The sequence below is a fragment of the Mandrillus leucophaeus genome, unplaced genomic scaffold (assembly GCF_000951045.1).
Source record: "Mandrillus leucophaeus isolate KB7577 unplaced genomic scaffold, Mleu.le_1.0 Scaffold157, whole genome shotgun sequence".
NCBI lineage: Eukaryota > Metazoa > Chordata > Mammalia > Primates > Cercopithecidae > Mandrillus > Mandrillus leucophaeus.
The window spans coordinates 2,329,989-2,353,970 of NW_012101554.1; the positions used below are offsets into that span (position 1 = coordinate 2,329,989).

The 23,982-nt window shown below is 46.5% G+C and overlaps 1 protein-coding gene across 1 annotated transcript in view; it reads right to left on the minus strand.

The window, feature by feature from the left end:
- The window catches only part of NUAK1 (NUAK family, SNF1-like kinase, 1), a 75,759-nt gene that overhangs the window by 43,716 nt on the left and 8,061 nt on the right, over window positions 1-23,982 (minus strand). The gene's annotated exons all lie outside the window — the stretch shown is intronic.

The window sequence follows — 23,982 nt, forward strand, 5'->3', positions numbered from 1 at the left end:
GGCAGAACCGACAATAACCAAAACAAAGCTTGGAAAAGCCCCCTGTCATGTCTTTCATATATAGCAAAAACATTCTTCTCCCGGCAACAGAAAACATCAGGTTTTAACAGCCTGGGATTTGTGATGGTGGTTTTTGTTTTTGTTCTTGTTTTGTTTCGTTTTTGTTTTTTTCATAAAGCAGAGGCTGCTTAACACGGCCAGAGTCATTTACTCGAGGAACCCTGATGCTTTGAAAAAAGAAAAAAGGCAAGTTCAGTTTACAGGGTATTGATGATTAAACGTGGTTAGGTGAAACTGGTTACCACTCAGCTCCACTGTGCAGCTGCCACAGCGGTGGCTATAAAGAATCATTACTGCCTGGCCAACCTCGAGGCCAGCTCTGCCTCAAGCCTTGGTTTTTAAGACTCCAGGCTATGCTGTGTTTACGCAAGGGCTCAGAAGCGAATTCCTTCCTACATCCTTCCTCTTGCTCAAGGCACCTTCAATAGCACATGGTATGACTAGAGGGCTCTTCTGGAGACAAATCAGGGCAAAACAAAGCGAGTGACAGCTCATCTCCCTGCCCGACCCCTGTCAATTCCCAAAGCTCAGTGCCAAAGTTGCAAATCCAAACTGCAGAGACCTGCTAGGGCCAACACACAGAGCAATTACTCAAAAGAAACACACCAAGAAAAAGGCAATGAATGACAACAGGAACCTAATAAGGAAAAGCGTGTTTGCCAATGGATTCATCTTTGCTCATAAACAAGCTGGTTGGTAACTTAATCAGATTGGCTCTAAGCGGGCCAAAAACTACTTGAGGAAGGAGCATCCACGGGTAACAAAGACGCCCACCAATCAATGTGCTGCCGGATCAGAAAGCCTGCCCAGTTCCTTTCCAGGCTGGTCCTCTTGTGACCTCGACTCTCACCAGTGGAGGTCAGGTAAACTTTCCTAGGGGAAAGGCAGCTAAACCATCCTTCTGGATTATAAGGGCATAGAGTTATCTGGAGCAAAGAAAGTCCTCGTTATCAGCAACCCACGGCTACACCTTGCCTATCACACAGTCAACCCCAGCCAGCCTCAGCAGGGATATATTCACTTTTGGGAGCACGTGCTACTTCTGACTTGCACCAGCTCTCCACCAAGCACTACAAACGGAAACATTTCTAAAATACATCAGTCCGTCTATGACTCAACAAGAACTGGGTAGTTGTTATGACTGTTTTTGCTATGTGCTGACCTCCCAAAAAACAGGTTATGTCTGACTAGCAGCTCCCTGGATTTCTCCTTTGCAGTCTCCTTACCCCAGTTGTGATTAAGTCAGCATTTGTGTCTTTACTTGACTCTACACTGGTAGGGATCTTATTCACTGCTTTTTTTTAACCTCCAGTCCTTAACACCATGCTTGGCATATGGTAGACTCGAGAAAACATTTAGTGTAGACAGGTAGGCAGGTAGATAAAAAAGGAAGGAAACACGAAGGAAAGGAGGAAAGGAGGGAAGCTAAAGGGAGGGGAGGGTTGATGTTATTAACTGATGCAAGCTCAGACCAGAGAAGTGGTAGCAGAACTGGGGCAAAAAATGTGGGAACCACCCCAGTTAAATAATACTGCCAAGACAAGCATAATGGGAAGAAGATTCAGAATTTCTTTAACATCTATCTACACAGGCAATAGAGAAATAGATAAACAAATATAAAACACAGGAGGCCCTGCTGTAAACCCAGGGGCAGGCTCCACCTCCGTTCGACCATGGGTGGACCCATGGCTAGATAGAAGGAGGCTGCATGGAGATGAATAAGCCTCCCAGCTTAAAGGCCCCTTTTCAGCAGAGAGCCAGACTCAGAGCTACCCCAAGTCCTCACGACAGCCCCATTCAGTATATGGCAAGAAAAACTTCCCTTCGCTTACGTCAAATGTAAAGATATGACTGGATGGCTTTATTTTATCTGAGGAAGCGCTGTAATCCTGGGACCTTGTTCTGGGAGGAAGCAGACAGTGAACACACACAGGCTGTGGAGGGTGTGGGTGGCTGCTGGAACAACTCCTACATTCCTCCATAAGCTAAAGATGGTCAAGGGTAGAAACCACCCCTTTGATTATGCAGCAAGCTGAACTTGGCCTCAAGGAGGCTCTATTGTCAAGTTACAATAGGCATAAATTCTTCACGATGCAGGGTCAGAGGAGGGTAGCAACATTCTAAAGGGCAAGAAAATAAGCCCACTTGCTGATTCCCCCCTAACAGTCCAGCGAGGCGGAGGGTCCCACGGTGCAATCGCCAGGGGATGCTTTCAGCTGGGTGTGAAAAGGAAAGTGCCCACATTCTCATCAAGCCGTGCTCAGCACTGAGGAAACTAAAAGGGTTCCATAAATGTTAATAAGCATTGTGGCTGTCTCTCCACAAAAATGTTCCCTTTTCCTACAATGAGTTTTCCACTGAAAATGTAAAAGAGGGTGCATTCTGCTCCCCGATTTCAAAGGGGTGACAGGAAGTCAGGAGGAGACAAATGCTAGAAATCACTTTCATCTGTGCACCTGCCAAGGCTGGAGGGAAGACATTCAGCTCTACTCCCAGAGTGGTGGCAGACCCATCCAAGGTCCTGACAGCCAGTTAATGACAAAACAAAAAAACAATACTGCTACTAATAATAATGGCCAGCATTCATTAGCCACTTAATAGATGGAGCAGACACCATGCTGAATGCTTTACACACCGGGGATCTTTGCACCTTTCTCATTCAAGCCTCAGCTTCACACCACCCTCTTAGGGAGACCCTTCCTGACCCCTCTAGCTGATAAGGCCACCCTTATGGCCACCTCCCTCTCTCTATGCCCTTCCCATTTTATCTTCTCTGGAGCATCTCACACCAACTGCTGTATTAGCTGCATATTCAGCCTGTTTTTGTAGGACTCAGGGAGCTAAGAATGGTTGTCATATTGTTTGAGGGTTGTAAAGAAGAAAAAAAAGAAAAAGAAAATCTCTAAACGCAGCTCCTGTAAGAGTGTCTGCTTGAGGAAGTTGAAGGATACACTGAGCCAGTGCACAGACAGTATTGCATAATGCTTAGGAACATGGCTTTAAGTCCAGGCTAAAGCCACTCTCTAGCTGTGTGACCCTGGGCAGGTTACATAACCTCTCTGTGTACCTGTTTTCTCATTCATCTAGTAGAGAAATAATAGTACCTGCCTCAGAGGTCCTGGTGAGGATTACATGTCAGGTGCTCAAGAATACGCCTGGGCCAGGGGGTCACTGCTCAATAAGTGTCAGTCTTTTTTAACCCAGAGTGAGTGTTCTATAAGTACAAACTTCCTTTCTTCCTTTCTTTTTCAGAGCAAACTTGAATTTCTCCTGGCTCCTCAAGGGACAGTCACTGGAGGTCTTAGGGACATGTTTCCAAAGTACATAAAGGACAAGAGCATCTCCATCCTGGGTCTTCACATTGCAACCTCACCTGAAATCAGGAAGATCAGATCAGCTGGTCACACACCATTATCAGCAGGGCTCCTGAGTCCAAACCAGACAGGAGGATGAACACCTTGAACCCAAAAAGCAATCCCAGGACCATTTCTCTACCCGCTCCCACACTGCCTCCTTTGACCATTCAGCTGAACAGGGCACAAATATGTTTCTACTTAAAATCAAAAGTCAGCCTCAAGATATTCATACTTCAGCCTATATGAAATTTGGCTGTTCATCCACTTGTTCTTTTTGAAAACCTACCATGTACCAGGCTACACAGGAGGGAGCCAGTGCGACTGCTCCAGCCCTCAAGGTGGGAGGTGGGGTGGGGAGGGTACGGGCAATAAGCAAAACTCACACCAGTAATTACATAATTACCCTCATGGCCAGGGCTACCAAAGAAATGCACAGACATGCCCGGCATTGCAGAGGAAAACTCCTCTCCAGTTTTCCTCAATTCTCACATCTACAAAGAAACACAGAGGTAAGGAAGAGGCCCAGTAGGAAGAGATTACCAAACGTCTGAAATCACACACCCTTCACCCCCAAAAATCCCATTTGTTCCTGCACAAGTCAGAGAGCCTGCAAGGAGGAGGGAACTCAGGTGTTTGAGCCCGACTCACAGTACAGCCACATTCATAAATGTTCCCAAGTCTAGACAGCACCGTGCGCCTTATAAAACGGTCTGCTTTTAAATAAGGCCACCCTATGGTTTAATGTTTAAACCTTCTGCAGCAGCAGGTTTGGTGGAGAACCTGTGAATCCTGCCCTGTAGTGCCTGCCTGTTTCAGAAGCAAACTCAGCCCAGATAATTCCATAACATGCAACGGGCACAGCCTCCTCTTGAGGGTTGGAGGTTTTTCCTTTTTTGAATAATCACCAAAAACCACCTGCTCTGCGGCCTGCTGGGCATCCTCTCCCACATTCGCTGCTGTGGGTGCTCAGAGCTTGGTGACCTAGGAAGGGCTGGGGGATGCAGAGTGGAAGAGTACATGCTCAGACTGTCATCGGCTGGGTAACCTCAGGCAAGCCCAAACTTCCCAGGTCACAGTTTCCTCACCTGTAAAATGGGGTTAGAAAATCCTGTTTCTTGGGGTTGTTGTGAGGAGTGAAAACTAGGTAAGTAAAGGCTCCAGCGCACAGTATTCACTGAATGGCAGTGATTATAAACCACATTTAAGGGGTAATGAGCCCACAGCAAATCATATCATAGGTCTCTCAGCTCCCCTCCACCCCTACACATATCCTCCCCCTCCCCACATTTGCACAGTGGCAAAAGCAGGTTAAAATTAATATCTGGCCAGCCCCAGGGTATCCTGGTGTCTTATCGAGAGGATACCTGTGTAGTGTAGGACCAGCCTTGGGGGCGTGGCAGAGAGTCTGGGCAGGTGGTATGTTGTCGAGGCTCTAACCAAGAGAATCCCTGCCCTCCGCCTTTTGCAACCATCTCCCTGCATGCTCATTCATTGATATAAGCTGGCCTTCAAGGAGCATTCTTGAAATGCCTCTCAAATAGGAGTCACCTGTGCATCTTGTAAAAGTGCAGATTCTGAATCCATAGGTCTGGGGATCCAGCCTGGGATTCTGCATTTCCAGCAAGGTCCCAGGTGATGCCAGCCCCAGGGACCACACTAAGCTAGGTCTTAGTGCTTTGTCTTTGACCCTGATGTCTCAACATTTTTTAATCAATGGCAATATTCTTAATAATAACAATAACTAGTATTCCTTAGGTGTTAACCACATGCCAGTGGACTTTCTCATTTAAGCCTACCTACAATCCCATTTTGCAGATGAGAACATTGAAGCCAGGAAAGATAAATATTTCCCAAAGTTACATAGTTTGTTTAAAAAAAAAAAAAAAAAGTGGAGCTAGAATTTAAGCCCAGAGGCTGCTGACTTTTAAGGCTATGAATAAAGTCGGGATGAATAGAAAACATCACAGGGAACAGAATCTCCTGTAGGATCAGAAAGGGTCCCTAAACCTAGTGAGATGGACCCCCCTCCAAGCAGATGAAGTTTTGCAGGGTCATATGTGAGGTCCCAAAAGGAGGGACTGGAGGGCTGAGCAGCAGGGAAGAAACACAGTCATAAATATGGCATTAGCATCGCTTAGTGAGAACAAGTTTGCATCCTAATCCCAGCAACACGAGCTGGCAACTTCCCTGCCATTCACAAGGTGTGATCTCATACCCAGGCACGTTCCACAGGAGCTGCAGGGCACGAAGTCAGAGGCAGCACAGGGGATCTCTTCTTACCTAGGAGCCCAAAGGCCACCTGCAGCAGGAGCGGGCAGCCAAGCCCAGCTGGAAGCTAGGGTAAAGGGCTCCTGCTCCTGCCTGGGAGATGGACAGAGTGTGGGGCAAGGCACGGCCCCACCGAGGCCACACCGGTCCAAAGCTCCCAGGATCGCCAAGTGGCTTTCACTCAGAAAGGCTCTGCCCAACGACAGTCACCACGGTGATATCACCCATCTTGCAAACAAAGCCCCTAATTAAATGACCCCCAGCTCTTTATGGAGGGGCCTGGCCAACTCAGAACAACCCCCCAGCAAGTTGCCATGATGCAACGGGCCCCATGGGAACCAAGCCAGCTCTGCCTGGGGCCCATGGGCCTCTTCTTCCCTTCCTCTTTGGCCTGTTGGTTCATGTCCTACATGAATGTATTTCAGAAGGAAATGGATTGGAAGCCAAGAGTTGTATCAGCAGGCTCTGAGGCGAGGCACTGAAGTCAGGGAGCACGGCATGTGTAGCTAGGAGCTTTTCCTTTAAAGAGTGGCATCCCCTCACTAGCCCCCATCAGCCCTTCAATCTTATCAGAGGTTCTGAAAATTTAAGCCTCTGTCACTTGGTTCTCAAACCTCTATTTCTCAAAATTCTCCATTAAAGAGATGAGGATTCCTGTGATGATATCGATTTCTCTCCTGCCATGAAAAACGCATTCTATTTTCAGAACATAAACAACAAAGCAGATTGGTGCTTGACTGGGCCTGGGCCAGCTCAGGAGGGCCTCAGAGGGCTGGGACAATTTTATCTACAGGGACAGTCATTCCTTGGTCTCTAAGGCTCACCCCCACACCTCTCCCCTTCAAAGACTGAGCTAAGAATGTCATTACTGCAAGCGGTGATGCCACAAGGGAAGTGGAATTAATGACTAAGAAATAGTAGGCAGATTTACACTCCCTGTCGAGGTATGTAAACATAAGATACAAACCGTGGCTGACCAGGCAAGAACCAAAGAAATAGCAAAAAGGCCACCGTAAAGTTCGTGCTGAGTGGGCATGCCAAAAGTGAGCCACAAATCAGCCTGAAAAGGACAGTCAGAGACTCCAGAGCACTGTCTGTCCAAGGATGGTGAGCAGATCACCTGCCTCCGATCCCCTGGTTAGGGGGAAAGGGGAAACATTGCTAAAATGCAGATTCCTGGGCCCACCCCAGAGCTAGTGAATGAAGGTGGCGGTGTCCAGGGTAGGGGGCAGACCTGGTCTCAGCATTCTTTACAACCTCCCAGGTGATTCTGCTGCACTCTGAGGTTTGAGGGCAGTCACCTTAAAGCAGGGCAAATGTGGCCTTGACGATATCTATTATTCTGTAGCTTAAACAGGAAGCAGTTATGTTACACACTAGATGACTGATGAAAATTAATGAAACTTCCATTTATACAGAGGGGAATTAAACACAGGCTTCCTTGAGGGGGCTCGGTGACTTGAATTAATTCACCCCTGGTAAATGGAAAGTTTGCCTCCAACGGGTATCTCCCTAGTCCCAGCCCAAGGTAGGCCTGTGGATGAAGTGAGGCCAGGGAAGCTGGGTGCGGATGGGTTACTTCACAGTCTACACATACAACCCAGAGCATGAGAAAGCCTCTGGTAACACAAGAGACGCTAACACAGGCAATATCAGATTCAAAGAAAGACTGAAAATGCCAGGCTGTTTAGCTGAGACTGGAGTTGCCAAGCAGCTGTTTATTTTTGGACTTTCACGTCTCTGAAGCCAAATGCAACAGCAAATCAGAATTCTAAAGTGCAACTGTTTTTCTTCCAGGTTACAATTGCCCTGGGGAGGGAGGGAAAGGGCTGAGCCAGAGGGCTGAGGTTGCTTACAACTTGGACAGCCTCAACCGGTAGCATCTGATCACTCTGACACTGTTTATAACAAGGCTTGGATAAGCTTAAGGTTCTGCAACTTTTATTTATCAACCTCCAAACTCAGAAGAACCCAAGCTAGTACCACTAAGAAATCCAGCATCTGCACCTTGGGCTCATCGTCAGTCACAGCAACTCAGCCAAGGCGACTCCTATAAGCAGAGGGACTCGGATGATTACGCCACCGGCTCAGTTTCCTCACCTGCAAATGAGGACGATGATGGTACCAACCTCACAAGGTTGCTGTAGCAACATGGCAGATTGTGTATACGATGGATGGCAGAGAAGGCAAATAGTACCTATGGCAGAAGCCAAAATGAGCACTGTTATCATCAGTGGATGTTAGAGCTGTAAGGACTTAGAATGTTCTACGCCAATCTCCTCATGTTACAGATTGGGAAACTGAGTCCCAGGGAGGTTAAAGTACATACAGGCCCCCAGTTCATGAAGTTATCGGTAGCACTGGAATTGCAACAAGAGAGTCCTGACTCCCACTCCAGGAGGGATAAACACTCTGAGCAAGGGGTCCTTCCTAACCAAATACTAAGCCACAGTGAGCAGCAGGGCTGAAACTGCCACAACAAAATTCAACATTTACATGAGAGGCTGGCCCCAGTCACAGCCAAGTCCCCAGAACTGTTGCATCATTAATAAACCCAGATGGGAGTGGCAGATACTCTTCAGGGTGCTGACAAATCATGACTTGTGTTGCAGCGTGGTGCATTTCACCTCCAACTATTGTCTGTCTTCACATAGCTATTCCAGAGATGCTGTTTTCAGTTCAGTTCTATCCAAACCTTCCTCCAGTTTCTGAAGACTGATTTAATATCACCCATGAATACGCATACTTGGGAAGTTTCCATCCCATTATTTCTTAATTCATTGCAAACATTGCTTTTAAATAACTTCAGGCCACTACTGAATCCCTAACCTTGGGGACAATGAGCTAGGAACACAGAGACCTAAGAAGCAAAATTAGTTTTCCAAAGGGAAAGGAAATTAGTCAGTTGAGTTCAGCTGATCCAGGTGAGCAGAACCAAAAAAACTTTTCTTCATTTCTTAATATGGTAAAATATAACAAGCAAAAAAGAGGCATGATTTTCTATCTTATTTCATACTTTAATCATGAATGGTTTTATAAAAAAGTGAAAGAGAAGATTCTGCAGAAGTTATTTTTATCCAGACAGAATCTCTTCTGTATAGAAAACTGATTTAGAGCAATCAGGATGTATAAGACCTATTGGATAGGGTGGGAGCAACGGTGCAGGCTGCCGTCTGTCCCCCAAAGCCTCTGGAAAGCACTCAGGAGCCCCTGAGGCCTCTCTCATTATCTCCTCACAAGCATCTTTTTCTTCCAAGAGAAGCTCTCATTGTCCATTATTCCTAGAGTTAACAGGCTGGTCCCTGCTCCGCAGCCCATTGCAAGATCCGTCGGGAGGCTTGTCATCTCCCTCATTAGTGCTCCACAAGCCTGCCTGCTGGGATGCTCTTGCTCATTGCAAATGCACAGCCCCAAGAAACCGCAGGCTGAGCTCAGAGGCTTGTGCTCGACCCCAGTGAGCATTTCCTGCCATCCCAGCATGGGGATGAGCCTCGCCCAGTACTCAACTCTCAGTTCCTACCCTCAAGGAGGCTGAGGCAGGGGTCTGTGGTCATCTCAGAGACCCAGGTTGTGCCCTGGGTTGGGAAGTGTGCTCATGCCCCTAGACATGCACCTGCCATTTTCTCTGCCAGGATCCTCCACACCCTGTCCTTGCCATTAACATTTACAGTTAACCAACTCCTCTGCATCCATCTGCTGCAGGCATGGCCCATCCCCTGCAATGACCCCTTTGCAGATATGGGTCCCCTTTTATAACCTTGCTCACCATTGCTCATTTCGTGCTTCATTTGCACGAAAATCATTTCTGTTTTATGCACCATGGCATCTCCCGTACCGAGCATGCACCTAATGTATGGTATATACAAAAAAGCTGGAACCCAAGTATTAAGAAGGACCCTTGACAAACAGAAAACCATAGTGGGACATCTGATCATTCTGGTCAACCTAAACCCCAGCCACCTGCCCCTGAGCCTTCTTTTACTTGCTCACCTTTCAAATGTGGAATCCCTTCTTGTCCCAAAATCACTGAGCCTGAACGTCCTCATCTTCCAAATGGAGATCATAACAGTGCCCACTCCAGAGGGGTTGGGGGTGATTCACAATCACAGCTAGCAATCATAATAACTACCAGTTATCAAGCCCTCACTATGTGCCAGGCCCTCAGTACCTTTCTGTTAAGCCTCTCAACCTCTCACTCGTTAAATTCTTACAAAAACATTATTATTTCTGCCTTCTCAATGAATATAACCTGAGTTTGAGGGAAGTTAAGTAACATGCCCTAAGGCACATAAATAAATAGGAGATCTGGGTCTCCATATGCCGAAAGACCATACTCTTAACCTCTGAAGCACACTGACAAAGCAATCAGCACAGTGCCTGGCACATTACTATCATCCCCAACCCCTCTGGTGTTACATAAATACGAGCTGAATCAGAACCTCTGGACATGAAGGCCCCATCAAGGCCACACTGCCTTGTCTCCACCAGAAGTCCTTTTGTTAGCTAATATTTAAACCACTTCCATCTTCGAAAGCACACCTATCAATCAGTATTCCTGCTGCTTTCTGTGGGACCAGGTGGGCAAAAGGCAGAATTGTATGGGAGGGGCTGGGAGGCATGTCCCTAAAACGATGTGGGAATGAGTCAACTCCACAGCAAGCAATTTTGGAAAATCTGTTCTGGATAAGGCATTGATCCAGTCCTAGAGAACATGACCTAGACCTACCCTTCAAGTTGCCTACCATCCAATGGGAGAGGCCAGTAGTCACAGGGGGTCCTCCCCACCCAGCCCCTATTCACCCTCCTTTTGGTAGGAACACCCTGACTTCACTGTGGGGACTATCCCTACCTCCCAGATGCCTTCGAAAGAGACCAAGATACTTCACCCTCTCCCATGCCAACAGGCAGGCATACGACTTTAGAGCTGGCCCTGGAGATGCCCTTTCTAAGGTTTCAAGAACCGTCCCAGCAAAGTGTTCTTTTGGGAGCCCACAGGCACATGATGTGTATACACAGAGATGGGGCCTCCTGAGAAGTCATTCCATGCATGGCTCCCTCATTTCTATCCCTGTGTCTTTCTCACGCTCCTAAATAAGAATCAATTCAAACCAGAAAACCGAGTCTCACTTTGCTCAGCTATTCATTTTCCTGTTTCCAGAAAGAGCCAAGGCATTGTCGCTGCTGCCTCTTTCTCGTATTGCGTGCCTTACACTCAGTCATCTCCTCCATAAAGTGGGCCTATTTCACTTGACCGGTGCTAGTTGAAATGCAGTCTTCAGTACCCACGTAGATGTCATTTTTGTAATAACCTCCTCAAACACCACAAAATGCAATATTAAATTATTGTGGAGCTTTGTCCTGTTTTGGGGGAGGGATTCATTAAGGATAACACTGACCTACTTTGCACAAAGGTGCAGGAAGTGCAGCTGCATTCTCTGCCAAAAAATGTTCACACCTACAAAATATTTACCTGTCACTGTCCATGCTACATAACGACAGCCTAACAAAAGGGAAGGTCATTCATTGTCAATGCCCCAGACACAGCAAACAGAGACTGCAAACCAGGAACTGCCGTGTTCCCCTCTGTGTCCTCAATATCTAGGAAAGGATCTGGCTCTATAGTAGTAAAATTCCAATAAATATTTGTTGAGCTTAATTTTAACAAAAACGATGACTATCGTAAGTCTTAATTTGTATAAGAATTATTCCTTTCTTACACATCCACCCACTACCACCAACTTGGCCCAATATCTACAAGTTGCTGAAGTCGGGCAATCTACCCAGATTCCACTCTGGTCCAAGTGGCCTCTGTACTTGTGGCTAAGACCACAGATCCACGGAGGCAATGCCATGTTGCATGAATGACCTCCCACTTGTAGATACGATGTCATCCCACTTTCTTTTATTCCACCCACCACCACCCCATAAGACAGGCTAGAAATTTTGCAGGAGAGGAAAACAGAAACCGAAAAGAACTCCCCAAGTTTCCACAGGTCATGAAGGCCCCACCCAAGTTTCAACCCAGGTACTTAGATCCGATGGCCAATGCTGCTTCCACTGGACCACATCTGTTTCCATATTTGTCAAATCTATGGAAATGTGTGCTAAGGAAGAAAACACTCTTAGCCCTGGCATTGAGATGCTTCCTTTCTCTGGAGTGTAAAGCCTTGGGGGGGAAACTAGCTCAGATAGCGGATTGCTCAAATGTCATGGAAGGTCTGGTCGGAGAGCTAATCAGAACAATTTGAATGTGCGGCTAAGCAAGGACACTCCTTCCTGGATCAAGCGTTGCTTTGATGGCAATACTTTATAAGAACCATTCCCTTACAACAAAACTGTCAAATCCAGCAACCACAGGCCAGAAACATCCCTGCGGAACCCCGCCAAGCTGCTTTCTGATGTACTGTACACACAAATACCAATATTCCCCAGATGTTCTCCATGTAAAACATTTGGTTTGAGACACTGCTCTTCTTTCCCAAAAACTTTTACATTTGTTTAATGGACTCATACAGTTCAGCTAAAATATCCTGGAGCAGACATCTGAAGCCAGCCCGGCTCTAATGTGAGCATCCCATCTGTGGAAAAGACGAACAAGTAAATAAGACCGTCCTTCCCAAGATTTATGCTCCTTGCATCTTTAAGCAGGTCATAAAATGTAAGCTATGTAAGGATAATAATGTAAGTTGCTTTCAAGTGTGTTTCCGAGTCCATCTCAGTATTAATCTAAGACTGATGTTCCAACAGAGACTGGGTCTCGCATGCTAACGAGGGGACTAAATTCTACTTCTTACTGCCCCAAAAAAGAAATCTAAAAATCTGTCACCTGAGCAACATAGATGATTGAGATACAGGTAGGTTTTTCCTGGTTTTAATTATCCAAATATAGCAATAGCTTCTTTATGCCAAAACCACTATCCCTTAACCTGTAGTGTAAAACACAAGTAAGAGGTAGCAAAATAGGAAATGCACTTGACCTTGAGTCAAGAGACCCAGTTCAGCCACATCCTAACTGAGTGACCCCAACCAGCCCTATTTACCCCAAGGCAGCTCATCCTGTTACCCAGAAAACACAACTTCATGCCTGGAGCGCTATTCAGCCCTGAAGACTTTGGGGAAGGGAAATAAGCCCTTAGAAACGCCACTCAAAGAAAAGGCATGGATTCCATGCACAGAGCCCCTGCAGATGGTCACCCATAGCTTTCCCACTAACACAATTACGAGGAAAGCTTAGTCACAGAAAATCTGTAGGGAAGCTGGAAAAAATGGAATTAGAAAGCTGAGAGACACAGCCTCACTGACAGAAGCAAGACATGACAACTCACTTTCCCCTTAATCTTTAACTTTTCTGTATCTGGTGAGTTTTCAGTATTGAGCATGCACTATTTTCGCTAAGGGAAAAGAAGAATTTTATTTTTTAAAAAGGTCACAAAGAGGAATGAAAGTTAATGAGGGAGATGACAGACACAAACTATAAATAGTAGACATGAGAACTCCAAAACACAGTACAGAGGACCATCGAGGAGAATTTTCTCAAACTCATCAAGAAAAGGTTTTAATTACCTTCAAGGAGCTTTGTTTTAAGAAGGCAAGAAAGTGTGCATCCCGATGAGAAAGAGTTCCTAAAGAAATGCCTGCAATGTTTAAGAGGATTGGCTCTTAAATGGGTGAGCTTCAATTGTCTGGAAAAAATATATATTTAGAGCACTCTATTATAACTTATTAGTATTTCCACTTAACCAAAGCATCCAATTAACCAGCGTTCTCCATTCCATTAACTGAGGCTCACGGCAGGCTGAACACTAGGGGCTGTTGGGCTACTCTCCGCTCTTCCCACACCGGTCCACACAATGAGCCAACTACCCACCCTCATCTCAGCCAAGTCTACCGCTTCCAGTACGGCAGTCTCTACAGACCATGGCCTCCAACACGACCAGAAACTTACAGCACCACTGCAACTGGCCCTCTGCTAAGGATAAGAAGTCCAATTTCAGACTTAGATTTGCCCTCATCATTGCCAAGAAAAGGCAAAGTGATGTGAGATGGCATACAGAAAATGCCCAATATTGTGCCCAACATCCAGTATATGCTCCAAAAACACTGGCTGTTCTTATCATCTTTATTAGTATAATAATAACAAACAGACCTTATGCAAAGGTGTGTTCAAATACAAACACCACAATGAGAACTTCAAAATCTGAGACTCAGAGAATAATGTCGGGGGCAAAGTGAGAAGGGGGCTGGGAGAAAAACAGCAGCTGTCATCTCCTCTGAGAAGCCATTTCAGGTCACCCCACTAACAGAAGTCCCTCCAAATGTACTTCTGTAGCCCCCAGGGAATTGATTTCGCAGGATGGAATTATTTCCCTGAAATAAACAGACAGTCAAAGGTCACTACAACTGGGGCCTAAAAGAAAACAAGCCAGCTGCCGATTTACAGGCAGCCTATGATGCAAGATAGCAAGAGGTCTCGGCCCAGGTCCAGTGCAATGGCTTCGGACACACCAGTCCCACAGGGGCGAGGATGGAGGAGGGGGCTCACCTTCCTGTGAGCAAAGTTCCAGCTTGACCAGGCATGGATGGAGACACCTTCAGGAGAGCAGACCCTTGAACCTCTGCTGTCAGTACGCTCTAGCCAGTGGCTCTCAGCCCTAGCAGTGCATTACAGTGACCTACAGGTAGGTCACTGATACTCGGGTTCCTTCCCCAGACAGCCTCCTTTGGTTAGCCTGGGGAAAAGTCCAGACGTCAGTGTTTTGAAAAGATCCCAGGTGATTCTCATGCTCAGCCGGGCCTGAGAACTAGTAGCCGCATAGTGGAAAGAACCCACAGTGGGGTCAGGTAGACCCGAGTTTTTAACTCCAATGCTGTCTTGCTTTCTTGAGCAGATCAGCCACTCTGTCTGAGCATCGGTTTCTTTTAACCCTAAAGTGAGGACGATCATCACTCCCCATCACAGTGTTGCTGTGAAAATCGTACAAGATAACGTATGTAAACTGCCTCATCTAGTGTACCTTGCAGAAGGCACACACAAGGTGGTTTCTAAATGTTAACCCCTCCTCATTTCACGCTTCTCTTTTCAAGGTATTCCCATGTGGGATAGGAGTTCTAAGCAGCTCTCAGTTCTAAGGGGTCTCTTGCCTTTCTAAGTGGTTCAAAAAGGGTGGGAGGCTGGGTGTGGTAGCCCACACCTGTAATCTCAGCACTTTGGAAAGCCAAGGCCAGCAGATCACTTGAGGTCAGGCATTCAAGACCAGCCTGGCCAACATGGTAAAACCCCATCTCTACTAAAAATACAAATATTAGCCAGGCGTGGTGGCAGGTGTCTGTAAACCCAGCTACTTGAGTGGCTGAGGTACTGGAATCACTTGAACCTGGGAGGCAGAGGTTATAGTGAGCCCAGATTTTCCACTGCATTCCAGCCTGGGGTACAGAGCGAGACCCTGTCTTGGGGAAAAAAAGTGGGGGTGGGGAGGGAGGTACATCCTTCCTGAAAAGCAGGTATGAACGAAACTGCTGACACAATGGGGTGGTGGATCCCTACACACACAAAGCATACACACACACACACACACACACACACACACACCCCTATTGGGTGAAACAGCAAAACTATGTAAAACCTGAGTCACAAGCAGCAAAAGTGAGGAAAATCCAATCTTAAAGATTTTCTTTGCTTTTCCCGTCTAGAAGAAAATCTATCTTGTGTGTGACACTTTCTCAGAAACTCTTTGCCTGTGCTTCTGCCTCCTCCATCAGATCAGGTGAAGTCTTATGCCTGGGTGTACGACACAGGGCTGCTGCACAGTAGGCCCAAGGGAATGTCCATTGAATAGTTAAGCTCCTTGGGGGCAGAGGTAGACATTTGTAGACCAACAGTGCTCATAACATCCACACGTGGTAATCCCCTAAACAGGCATTTCATAAGTATACCAGAACTTTGATTCCAAGCAACTAGCAGAAAAGGATAAAAAGGCACACTGGGCATTCAGGAGGCAGCTGCCCCAAGTCCAGTGGCCACGAGCAGCAGTATCACAGCAGTTCAGGATTTTCAGATCTTACAAGGAGTATAAACATGGGCAAGTGACTTAATTTTCTGTGCCTGTTTATCCACCTGAAAAATGGGGATGATAATGGTGTTCACCTCTTAGGGTTACCGTGGGGATGAATTCAGGTCAGTGACTGACATGCTTAGACTATTGCCTGGCAAGTAATTGCTGCTATGTAATTGTTTGCCACTATTATTACTCCATGATTGGATAACAAGAAAGAGACCTCAAGTTTCAGGTCCAAATAGGAGCCCTCCATTTATCACAAGAGAAGGTATAGACTACAGAAAATGGTGTGGTGTATCCCCAAATGAATACAGCAGCTAGCTTCCCGTTGTCCAGAGCTGTGTTCTCAAAATAACATATGGACTTCCCCCATCACATTCACTTGAGTTGCTTCGTTAAAATGCAGAAGATACTCAGGTGTCCCTAAGTCCCACCCCAACCCTGTTGAATCAGAATCAGACTCTCTGAGGTCAGTGACAAGGATGGCATATTTTAGCAGGTGCACCTAGGAGATTCCCATATCCCTGAAAATTTAAGAGCCACTGGATTGAATAAGCTCCTTACCTAAAGCATCTATGTCTGTTTGCTCATCACTATATACCCAGAGCCTCGCATAGCACCCAGCCTGTAGTCCATGCTCGACAAATATCAGATGAATCCACTCCGTGGTTTCAACTCTACAAGTATGTGTTCCATTTGTTTGCAGGCCCATTATGTGTGAGGCTCATGCGAAGCAATGCTGATTCAGGCAATTTCATTCATTCTAAAAATCGTTACTGGGTGCTTAGTGCATACCAGAAACTGTTCTAGACACTGGAGATACAACAAATGTGATGAACGAGGTTGCTCAGAAATATAATACTTTATAGATCATAATGCGTGCTGTGGAGCTAATAAAGCAAGGTAAGGGGCCAAATGTGTGCCACGTCCTCATTCAACCCAGTGTCTAGAGCAGCACTAGTCCTGCCCAGCAGAACTTTCTATGATAATGGAAATGATCTATTCTGCAACATCTCATGATAGCCACTAGCCACATGGGGCTACTGGGCACTTAAAATGTGCCTGGTGCCACCGAGGAACTGAATGTTTTATTTAATTTAATTACAATTAATTTTAACTTTAATAGCCATATGTGCCCCTATCAGACAGTGTAGGTCAAGAGGCAAAGAGGCAGATATGTGAGCTGGAAATTACAACACAAGGCAATATGAGCTATAAGGAGGGGAAGACAGAGCACCATGTGCTATATCAAATGCCTCTCACCCAATTACCAGATGCCCTAATGTTCTCTGGCTCTGGGAATTGAAAGAACAAGGTCAGGTACGAGGCATTGTGCTTGGGCTGGAATTTTTACAGCCCATGAGCAGTTGAAAATGGTATGCAGCCCAGCCAAGCCCCAGAGACTGCAGCTCAGGATCACACCATCATCTGCAAAGCCAGGCCACAGCTGCCAAAGAGATCTCTTTCCTCCCGTCATTCTGCTGATGGTCATTTTGTCCTTGGCTACAACGTCCCACTGGGCCCGAGACACTGCAAGGATTTTATGAGATTTCTTCGCTTCAAGCGTAAGCACGATTACAAGCCTCCTAAATTCCACCGGAAAATTGGTGGCTAATCCAAACATTTCATAAAATTAGAACTCACTGTGGGGCTGAATGGAATTCAGACTGTGCCGCCACCAGAGAAATACAAAATATTCATTATAATTTTTTCCTTCATGAGCTGTTTTAAGAAGCAAGTGCTTTTTCTGCTTGAAGCAGAGGGGTTGGGGGAAAGGAAGAGTTTTTGTTTTTGTTTTGTTTTCTCTGCGGTTTGCAAAAAGCATCACCAGATGAAAAAGTAAGGAATCCTGCCTGACTCCCCAATCCCTCAACTAGCAGGAATAATAACAAACCATCCCAATCTTAACTGTTCTTGCCTTTATAAAGGCAGTGTTTTTCCTGGAAAATGGGATTTTTTTCCCCGGAAAATTGGATTTTTGCTCCTTAATTTTTTTCTTAGGCTTCAGCCCTAGAATTTTTATATCCTGAGATCTCATTAGCAGAGGAGATACTGCAATCATTCATGCATGCGTATCAGCAATATTTACTTGCCAAGCACTGTTCTAGGCACTTGCGGTCCATCAGTAGGCAAAACTGATGAAAACCCCTGGCCTGGTGGAGCTTGCCTTTTAGTAGAGGAAGACAAACAGAAGAGAATCCAGCAACTGCCACTTTGAAACAATTTTGGCGCAAAGCATGAAGATTCATAAAATGCAGTTTCTAGAAGGGGCTTGAATGTAAGCTGCAAGGAAGGGAGCAGAAACATCATCTGTCTCACGATGGCTGTCTCCCTACCATCTAGAGTGGTATCTCACACAAAGAACGTAATCAATAAATATCTGTTAAATGGCTGGGTGTGGTGGTTCGTGACCATAACCCCAGCACATTAGGAGGCTGAGGCAGGTGGATCACCTGAGGTTAGGAGTTCGAGACCAGCCTATGCGCCGTCTCTACTAAAAAATACAAAAGTCAGCTAGGTGTGGTGGTGCACACCTGTAGTCCCAGCTACTCGGGAGGCTGAGGCAGGAGAATTGCTTGAACCCGGGAGGTGGAAGTTGCAATGAGCCAAGATCACACCACTGCACTCCCACCTGGGCGACAGAGCCAGACTCCATCTCAATAAATAAATAAATAAATAAATAAATATCTGTTGAATGGATAAGAAATTCTAAAACAAAAATCTGGCCCGGAGCGCTCATCTTACAGATAAGTTAGCTAAAGCCATGGAGGGACATGTCTTGCCCAAGGTCACACAGCTTAAGTTGTGGCAGTGATGGAACCAGCAGTCAAGTCGCCCAACATACCCAGACTCATAATAGTCCACAGCCATTCGACAAATATTTATTGCATTCTGACTGCGTGCCAGGCACTGAACTAGGCTCTGGGAGGAAATAAATGAGTAAGACATAGAGCGACTGGGATCATGAAATTAAGTTCTTCATACTGCTATTTTCCCAAGCACGGAGGCAACTTCTCTGTGCTTTAAGTCCGGCTCCAACAGTGGTTGTAATCGCGAACACTGAAGTCAGACGGTCCAGCCCTACATCCTGTGATCCCGGCTCTGTGACTTTGGGCGAGCGGTTGGACTTCCTCTAAGCCTCTGCTTCCTCATCTACAAAATGAATGTGATAATAATATAGGTTTGAAGGTGAAAAAGCGGGAAATAGTTAGAATAGTGCCTGGTGCACACTGATCACTCAATGATTCCTGCTGTTAGGGTTGTTAGGGGAAGGATGCTCCCTCTGCCCTGGACCTTCCTGCACAACTAAATAAGTGAAGACTTCCACTTCATTTTTCTCCTCTCTAGGATCTCTACTACCTGCTTCACGCCCACACACTCATTCGCTTCCTCCCTCAGTATTCCATTTGGTCCTGCCTGAAAAACAGATACCCACAAACCATGAGGAAGATGCAAAATGAGGTTCTCCTCAGGGCAGCAAGCACATCACTGCCCTGTCTTTCCAGGCAAACACGTTCACGGCTGGGCTTTGAGCTCACCAGAGAAACAGACCATTAGCCTCCTCCCTGCATGGCTTCTGCTAATAAAAGAAAGCGTTCACTTTCAAATCTACTAAGAATCACACAAGGTAATTATCTTGCCTCAAGGACCACTGAGAGCTTCTAAGGTTTGCTGGTATCTGTCTTAATTGATACTGAGAAAGCCCAGGCTGCCTAACGGATGTGTTTGATAGAAAGTAATAAAATTCTGAGAGATTAAAGAAGAAGAAAAAAATACAACAAGAAATCAGTCTCCTTAAAAGGACCAGCAAGGAGGGATAAATGTGGACCACAAAGACTGAGGATCTTCAAATGCCAGGGTTAGATGTACACTCTAGAAGCAAGAGGTGGGTGAACTCATTGGGGCAATATCTTACTCTCTGTTGCCTCCCCCTGTGCCTAGCACAGTGCTATTCGAATAAATATTTTTAAACCAGCTACCTGAGAGAGGCAGAAGGGAACACCTGCCACAAGAAAAAATGACAGTTATTTCTACTCTTTCTTGGGAAGCAGTCTAGGCTCATAATTTCGAGCTCAGACAGACATGGGTTGCCTTCCTGCCATCATCCCCAAATTACAAACAGTGGGGCCCTGGGCCTCAGTTACCTCTGGGCAAAGTCAGGTGACAGCATCTATCTCATAGAATGGTTCTAAGAGTTCGGCGAGATGACACGGGCAATGCACTCAGCACAGGGCCTGGCAAATAAAGTGCTCAGTAAAGGTTAGCTTTATTTGTTCATCATCAAGGATGAAAGAGTAGTAAACATATGAGTCAAGTCTTCCCTTTAAGTGAGACTGCAAAAACATCCCTTCCCCTGGGAACAGGGCTCTCTTAAGTCTTTTCCTCATCCCTGGAATCTTGCCTCTAGCCTACCTGTCACCCAGGATCAAGAAGCCAAGCTCTCCCGCGTGCTCAATGTGCTCAATCACTGCTACAGCCTTGGGAAGACTAAGTGGTGTCCCCAGAGAGATCCTGAGAGCAGAGGCAGCCACGAACCTCTGGCCTCACTGGGACCAAAAGCCAAGTCCCTTTAAAGTCTAAACATTTAAGGAATGAGCAAAGATTCTTCTGAGCAGCCCAGCAGAACATGAGCTTACCCTCCTCTGAATCACAAATAACAACAAATAACACTGCTTGACAACTGGCTTCATGTCAGGCACTGTTCTCAGTATGTGTGTGGCCCATGAGTCCTTGTGACGACCTAGGAGTTCAGTTCTATTACCAGCCCATTTTACAGATGACAAAACTGAGAGGTTCTTTGAGGATGAGCACTTTCTTTTTTTTTTTTTTCTCCTTTTCTTTTATTTGAGACAACTTCTCGCTCAGGCTGGAGTGCGGTGGTATGATCATAGATTACTGTGGCCTCCAACTCCTGGGCTCAAGCAATCCTCCCATCTTGGCCCCCCAAGTAGCCAGGACTACAGGGGCAGGCCACCATGCCCGGCTAACTTTTTAATTTTTTCATAGAGACAGAGGAGTCTCACTGTGTTGACCAGGCTGGTCTAGAGCTCCTGGCCTCAAGCGATCCCCCTGCCTTGGCCTCCCAAAGTGTGGGATTACAGGCAGGAGCAACCACACCCAGCATGGGTGAACATTTTCTGTCTCACATAGAGTCTAGTTGAGAAGCCCACCTCATACACATGTTTAAGAAAGCCCTGGCTGCCTGGAGCTGAACAGAATGCATTCACATCCCACAGAACCAGAGAGCAGGGAAGGTGAGCAGACCTCCCTAAACGTAGACTGACAATCTACATAGGGAGAGTCTCCGTACACTTGCAAAGTGGGTATGAGAATGGAAGATACTTCCGCTTTCCCCAGCAAGGAGTCCTTCTGCCAAAAAACAAGCAACAGGAAATGAAGGCTGTCAGGGAATCCTAGGATCTCTTCCTATGGGCTGGAAGGAACCCTTAAGGACATTTTTGTCTCAGCCCCTCAATTTACAAGTGAAGCAAGCGTGCTCGACAAAGCGGCACCTACTGTGTGCAATGCCCCGTGCCCAGGCTGCTGCAGGGACAGACATGGCAGAGACCCCATCTTGCCTTTCCAAAGAGTCCTCCTTTCAAAACTTAGATTTACAGACCATTCACTGTTGGCAACACACTTTTCTAAGAACTCGACATACAATTTGTTAACCCTGCAACTCCCATTTCACAGATGAAGAAATCAAGTCACAGCTGACTATCTCAAGGTTACACAGGAGGTTCATGTTCTTTCAAATCCAGGAAGCCTAGCTCTAGATTCTCTCTTTTCTTTTTCTTCTCCAGATTCTCTCTTTTCTTCTTCTTCTTCTTCTTTTTTTTTTTTTTTTTTTTATGCAGAGACTCATTCTGTTGCCTAGGCTGGAGGCAGTGGTGTGATCTCGGCTCACTGCAACCTCCGCCTCCCAGGTTCAAGTGATTCTCCTGCCTCAGCCTACTGAGTAGTTGCGCCACCAGTAGTACTGGTGTGCGCCACCGTGCCTGGCTAATTTTGTATTTTTAGTAGAGACGGGGTTTCGCCATGTTGGTCAGGCTAGTCTCAAACTCCTGACCTCAAGTAATCCACCCACCTCGGCCTCTCAAAGTGCCGGGATTACAGGAATGAGCCACCACGCCCGCTTCCCTTTTCAATGTGTAGATTGGACGGTCCACTTCCCTTCCATGATCCTGTAGAAGACTGGGATAGGAGTGACCTTTGGCAGTTGAGGTGAACCGCACATGAGCTGAGCCTAGTTCATGGTGAAATGGCAGCAGCCAGCAAGGCTTTGTTTGAACCTGCTGCAATCGAGCATCTTTGTGGCCCTTGAGCCACATGAATAATGGGAGCCTGACACAGGCAGAAGTGAAAGGGGTCCCGCTGGAGATACTAAGAGAAGCAGCGGCTACCTTTTTTAAACACGGAAATTGCCCTTCAGCCAAATAGATGAAAGTTGAGCCCTAAGCCATTCACCATTCCCCCCTCTTCCAAGGAAGGAGCTAACACCTACCACAGCCTTCTCTTAGCGCTTCCCCCTGGAAATCTCAATATCTCTAATGAAACTAAGCGAAGTGGAATTCTTTTCTCAAATTTAAAAGGCAAATCATGATGGTGTTTTTTCAAGACATACATTAACTCCGCACCCCAGCCGGTTTACCATTCTTAAAGTACTTGATTTACAATCCAGAAAGAAATGTTTTGAAAACCTTGCAGACGCATTTTGCATCTAAACCTTGCAGGCTCTGCAGAGCTGATTACCCGGGCTTCTCAGATGGAGGGCTGGACTCTCCGAAGGAAGCCGGGCCAGTGTGGGAGTAGCCCAAGGAGGCTACTGAGAGCTGAAAAACTACCCACCTGGAGCAGCCTCCAAGGGTGGGGAATGGGTTTGGGATGGGCTTGAGCCGCCTCTCCAGCTGCGGTGCAGAGTTGTCACTGAGAAGCACCCGGCAATGCTGTGCACACAATGCTAAGGGGAGGCGTGATCCAGACGAGGAGGAGGATGGAGCCCCAGGGCCTTCCCTGATGACTCCTGCTTTCACAGAACTCTCCCTTCTCAGGATTGCTGGTGCTTCTTCCCGCAATTGTTCATTCGATCATCATTCTTACTGAGCACCCACTAGATGCCTAGCACTGGGCTACAGGCTGGGCTGCAGTGACGAGTGAGACAGACAGCAGCCCTGCTGCCTTTCTAATAGACAAGGAAGAATGGAGCCTACACATAGTCCAACACACACTCTCCATGTGCTCAGAAGGACACAAGACACGGGGCTGAAACAAAGGAGTAAGGAAGTGGTGGTCTGAAGACCCAAGCAGGAGCCTCGAAGGACATGGTAAATTCAGACTTTGGTTCCCATGCAACCCATGGGAGGATTTTAAGCATGAAGAGCCATGAGCCAAGATAAGAAGGTCACTGGGTACTCCACCCTAGCACTTCTCCCTGAAACAGTAATATTAGCTCTAGTTTTCAAGAACCTACTATGCACCAGGCTCTGTGCTGGAAGCTTCCAAATCCTATTTCTGATGGCAATCTCACTCGGTAGGATATTTCGCACTTGGTAGGATATTTCATTGCTGCATTTTCCAGATGAGTAAACAGAAGCCAGAGAAAATGAGCAGCTTACCTGGGACCATCTAGCTCCTGGCTAGCAGGACAGAATTTGAACCCAAGTCTGTCTGATTTGACAGCTGGGATTTCTTCTTCCACACCTCATTCCTTTTTTTTTTCTTTTTTTTTTTTTTTTTTTTGAGATGGAGCCTGCCTCTGTCACCCAGACTGGAGTGCAGTGGCACAATCTTGACTCACTGTAACCTCTGCCTCACAGGTGCAAGCGATTCTCCTGCCTCAGCCTCCCGAGTAGCTGGGATTACAGGCATGCGCCACCATGTCTGGCGCATTTTTATACTTTTGGTAGAGATGGGGTTTCACCATGTTGGCCAGGCTGGTCTCAAACTCCTGACCTCCGGTGATCCACCCGCCTTGGCCTGCCCAAGTCCTGGGATTGCAGGCGTGAACCACCGCACCCGGCCTCGACACCTCATTTCTATACTCAGATTATTGCATTGTTCTCAGATTATTCCAGATGTCTGAATCTAATAGCCCCAACTAAATTCTAGGTATCTCAGTGGCAGGACTTGTAATATGCTCCTCTGAAAGTCCCTACGGTGCTGGACACATTGTTAAGCATATATTAAATACATCTATCTGGTTTATTGCTAGATTGAAAAGAAGAGCAGGTGTGTTGAGCCCC